A 6000-nucleotide genomic window follows, 5' to 3' on the forward strand; every position below is an offset into this window, starting at 1 on the left:
TGCTTCAATTCCTAGTATATCACTTAAGAAGTACAGGTCAGAGTTTAATGTCCTGCAAAACATAGGCTGTTCTCATTCACTGTTCATACTTATATCTATGAAAAGTAATGCACTATATATCATATATAAACTGCATAATTGTGAGCCAGGAGGCAGTCAGGCAACAAAGAGACAGGGTGGTGGTCAACATGGTGAATGGATCAAACAAACACAGGACTTTGACCCAGGAGACAGCTGTTTGTGTCTCTTGTGAAACCATAAGTCAAGGTTGAGTTATTTTAAGTTACGTATGTCCGTAACATCACGTCACAACGTATCCACATACAACAGTTGGTATGATATCTAATGAAGTAGTGCCCCATGAATAATGTTACATACTTCAATCAATCAATCAATCAATCAATCAAACTTTATTTATGTAGCGCCTTTCATACATCAAAAATGCAACCCCAAAGTGCTTTACAAACTAAAAACATACACTGGGGAGGGGAGGTGTCGCAGCACAGACACTGGGGGCCGCAGCCACATTTGGGCGCATCGCATCACCCTCCCATGCTACATTGCGACGAAGGGAGGGAGGGGGCCAAGAAGGCGTTGAGTTGGAGGGGGTGTGCGTGTTATATGTGTCTTCATGTGTGTGTATGTGTGTGTGTAAGTCCATGTACTTCATCTCCACTCAGTCCCAACCCATTGTCTCTGCCGTCTGATAAATGATGACGAAGACACGGCCGTTGCCGTGGAGACGACCTCACATACTTAACGTAAAATTACATTGGTTATGTTTAGGCAAGTAAAGTTACTTTGGTTAGGTTTAATAAAAGACACGTGGTGACGACATACTTTAAAACAACAAGTTCACTTGGTTTCACAGAGTTCCGAACACCGGTCTTCTATGGGAAAGTCCTTTGTTGTTTGACCCATCGTTCACCCCAACCCGCCTGCCTACACGGACCTTTGGTATTCATACTACTTTTTCTTTCACTCATGTTAGCACTTTGGTTACATGATAGCAGCCTTCCTGATCCTTCCTGAACGTGGTATATGTACGAATTGAGATGCATTACTTTTTGTAGGTTTACATATAAACCGTGCATGAGAACAGCCTGTATGTCATCATGTAACATCATGTAGTCAAGTTACGTCTCAACTTTAAGTTAACTCAAGTTAGCTACATGTAGCTACTTGCTAACGTCAGGAAAACACCCTGCTGATGTTGTTAATATTTCCCTGATTTATTCATATTTTTGCCTGATCATGTCTGCCTGTGAGAGTGAATACAGGCATATTCAGGCATACAGTATGAGAAAAAGAAAGTGTTTTTTGAGCATTAAAGCATTTAAATATGTTCAAGAAGAAAACGAAATTCAAGTATGAACCTGAAATTTAACATTATAGGTCCCCTTTAAGGCCTTTAACAGTGGTAAACAATGTTTTGAGATTGAAGTATCCTTTTCCTGTGGTACTAAATGTTTGAGATTTACAACTACATGATTAAAAGCAAATGTCAAATTCAGGTAAACATCCAGTGGAATAAACATTTAGATACACGTCCTGTGTAGCTTCCACTGTAATTCCTCAAATCGTTTTAACGACATGTACAACTGCCATGAGTGTTTTCTAGTTGCAGCTCTCCCGTTACTCTTACTATCCACTTTACACACTGTTTCACAATTTCTCTGTGTGTGTGAGCCGACTCTTCGGGGAGAAGTGTATCTCAGTCTTGGCAGTGAGCATTGATTAGAAACAGATGGAGGGAGGAGGGGGTGTGAGAGAGAGCGATTTGAAAAATGTAGAGCAGAGGTCTGACTCGGTGGGAAAATGGAATGATTCAATCACCGCTCATGTAAGCTGTCCATGCCGAAAACTGAAACTACCCGACAGATTAAAGTGCACAAATCACTTGCGTAGATGCTGGCAGTGCCTGCGTGATTCGCTGTGCATTTCCCCAAATGTAAGTTTATCCTATCATCTGCTCTGAGTCCAGGCTCTGCACGAGACAGCTGATGGAAAAACAGGAACCTGAGGCCAAATAATTAAATGGATGAACCTCAGATGGCTCGATTCCACAGATATCAAGGGAACAGATTAGTTGAAAATTAGAGCAAATTAAACTCTAATATTTAAATGGAATTTTAATTTTAGATTTAACGCCATCAGTCTGAGTGCCTGACCTACTGGCAAGCATTACTGAAACCCCCACGACTTTATTCTAAAAGTTTAGCAATTTCATCCCAAGTTTTTAAGATAGCACATATGTCAGACTGAATCTAGGATAAAGTAATTAAGCACAAACAGATGGAATACCAATGTAATGGTGCTGCCATAGAAACACATCTTGGCTAAATATATTCCTCAGTCAGAGCATCATATAACTTCAGTGGACTAATAGCAGCAAATGTGATTTTGTCACATGTTGTGGAAAATCATCTGAACTTTTTACCAACTATTAGCTTTTAGCTTTAGAATGACAATTAGCTTTATTGGCAATGGGCAAGCATGTTTACACGTAGCAATCTGACTCTGGATTCTAGTGGCACTTTAAGTGTTATTTACACCAAAAAGGCAACTTCTAGGGCTGAAAAAATGAAGCCAATGCACAAACTACAGTTCCTCTAATGGCCACTCAAGGCTTGCTCCAGAAGCAAGTCAATTCCCATAGACCCTCATGTTAAAGTGCCCAACTTTACAGCCGGAATAAACATGTTTACAGCCTGGTACAAAAAACTAATTTCATCTGTACAGCTAATTTCTCGTTCATCACAACTGTATGGGAGTGAATTATTAAATAATGCACCCATTTCAATTTTATTAAGGTTTAAAGTTGTGCATATTTAAGGGCGTGGCTGCCTTGAGTGACAGGATGTCTGCAAAGCTTCAACTCAGACTCCAAAGCAGGTCCAGCTCCTTGACAGCTCCACCCCTTAGATATGATAAATATTCACACTTTGGGCCACTTTTGGTTCCAAAAATTCAAGATGGTAAAGTTGAGGTTTCAAAACAGGACTTCACAAACCAATGAGAAACATCATGGTCACTATGACCAATATTTTTCACACAGTGTATGGTTAACATACACTTCCGTACTTGCCCTGTGGACATTTCTGGTGAACGAACAAGAATGTATTTCCATTTACTGTCTCTCAGCAAATGGCATTCTGCGTACTCTTGAGGTCTAATGACAAATGCATGTCCTTCTTCATCGTACATTTACAAAGCTGAACTTGTTACATGGTGGATTGGGTCACGTTTATGATGCCTCCGTTTTTTCAACCGGCTACTATTGCTTGACATATTACTATGGCAACCAGGTAACAGATACAGCAGATATAGGTATATGCTAACCAGTGTGAAATGTTTTTTTTTTCCAACTTTGTGGCAGATAAAAGAAGAAAACAGGGTGTTAAAGCGATTAAAGTAAGTGTCTTTAAAACGGATTTTATTTTCGAAGGGTTAAATTATACATTTCAAAACCAACCTGTTGAAATTACATTTATGATAGTATGTCATAGCCCAGCTGTTGATTCAGTGGTGAATGTGAACATTCATACAATATCTGCCGCCTACACAGGCTGAGTTACAGCAGCACACTGCTGTCTCTCTACACAATCTACTGTAGCTGTGATATACATTAAAGCCAAACGTCTAAATACAGCTGCTCTGGGACTCAGAGGACTCACTAACATCTTGTGCATTCAGTGACATAGATTAAGTGCAGCACATTTCACAGCTTGAATCAGAACGCCATCTGTTTTGGACCTGGACCCAGTTTTCTCATCATTTCCTACCATACTGATGAAAACCACCTTGTTCCAGTATAGCTTCATATGTTCGCTTGTGCAGTCCAGTAGGGCAGATGGGCTAATCCCCAATTCACCATCTATATTTATTATGGATGGTTTATCCATAACATGACAGATTTCATTTATTTATTTTGCACTGCTTAATGTGGTGGTACATGCAAATACACAAGTCAGCAAACACCAACTAAGAAAGTTAAGGTATAATTAAAACTGCCCAAGACAGACATAGCTTTCAGGGCCAGATAAGAGGGTTGGTGCTTGAGTGGTGCTTTTAGGGGTTGAGTTTTGGACTGTCCAGCAGCCCTACAAAACTGCACAGGAGAGCTGACATTGTGACTCGGCTGCGGCACTAGAGGAGAGGTCAGGGTGTCGCCAAAATCATCAGAAATGGTTCTCTATGGGACCATTCATGCCCTTCCCAACTTCTACTGGAAATTTGTTCTGTGAAAGTCCCTCTCCACACCTCATTTTACAGTATGTAAAAATACTTGGCTATGGTTAAGATTTTGTTTCACATGGTTTTCCCACATAAAGAGTAAAAAAACAAAACCCTGAGAAGGGGATGGAAGCATAACTACTCCTTTGTTTTTTCTTAAATTTTGGATCCGGCCTCCACCTCACCCACCACTGCTGCTTGTGCTAGGTTTTGCTTTACTTTCTGCTTTTTCCAGTATTGGCAGAGAGACAGGGAGAGGTCAATTTACAATAAAAAACTGGATTTTCTCAGAGATTCAAGTAGTAAATTTACAGGATAAAACTCTCAAATGTACCACCAGAAAGTCAGGTGAGGTAGTATAGAGGGACAAAATCCACATAGGGAGGAGTACCTCCTAAAAAATAAAAATAATAAATCAGTATAGGTGAAAGTGAAGTCAGTAAGTACTTCACTTTACTTAACACATACAATGATAGCTTATGATACTGCATGCAGTGTTATAACATTCTATGAGTCCTTACTACAGTTGATTGGTGTATAGGTGAGTTACATCATAAGCTCCATCAGTCAACCTGTAGTTTATAACTAGTTAAGAGCATCCATTATAAGTCCATCCATTATATTATAAATCATATCTATAATGTTTTATGACTGTTGATATAGTGCATCAGGAAGCATTATGCGTGTTCCTGAGTGTAGTCATAGAGCATTATAAATGCATTATAATTCACCATAAATGCCCTCAAAACGCATTATAGATGTGGCCTCATAGAAAGTGTTACCAAGTCACTCATAAGGCATCTTTGCCCTTAAGATAGGTGAAAAACTGTTCAGAGGACTTTTAAGAAGCTTAAAAGTTTTTCAAGGAGAAAATGGTAAAAAGACAAAGAGAAGAAATATTCTCCAAACACTAACTGGCATTGAGTTCATGAAACACTGCAGATTACATTGTGCAGAGGTAATGTTTGTGGGTGCTCTCATTAGAGATGTGCTCGCATCCACCACCCAATGCAATAATAATGAAAGCGATCACAACACTAAGATATTTGGAAACAGGAAAAACTGTGCAGCAGTAATGACTTGAGTCTGTCGCAACCTTTTATCAGCAGAGGTCACACAAACAATTACAGTGCTTTCACATTCTCATATCGTGAAGCAGTTCATTTTTCTTCCCGCAAGTTGCCGGCTCAACCTTTTAAAAGAATGTATCATACCTAGCAACAGGGTTGATAACACCTCCTCACTAGGGTAAAAGTTCCTGTTCCTTACTTGCTCAGAGTTGCCCTGAGAATTTTTCTGAATCTCTCCTCAGCTAGGACTGCTTGCTAGTAATGTTTAGGCTAAGACAAGAGCACTAGTGTTCTCAAATGTTTGTGAATACAGCCCCAGGGCAGCTGCTTTGTAGCTGACCCTGACCTTTGACCTCAGCTTTTTGTGTTTCTCAACTTATTATAATCTAAAGTAAATGTCAGAACATCTAACAGCTTCAGAGAACATTCACAACCTTTTTTTTTAGCAGTTCAGAAATCATCCCTTTAAGAAATTAATATTCAGTGTGTTATTGTATGTGTGACGTGTTAAAATGTTTTTATACAACAACCTCATCTACATTACAATTACACCAAGACTCCTGGCACTTAGGATAGGTATATTGAAGAATATATAACTGTTTTCCCTCGCTTATTTAGAAGTCATGACACAGATTTGTAATCTTATTTTTAAGTGTTTATTGATCAACTAATTGTTTGATTAGATTTTGCCGAA

The sequence above is a fragment of the Epinephelus fuscoguttatus genome, linkage group LG11, assembly GCF_011397635.1.
Source record: "Epinephelus fuscoguttatus linkage group LG11, E.fuscoguttatus.final_Chr_v1".
In the NCBI taxonomy this organism is placed as follows: domain Eukaryota; kingdom Metazoa; phylum Chordata; class Actinopteri; order Perciformes; family Serranidae; genus Epinephelus; species Epinephelus fuscoguttatus.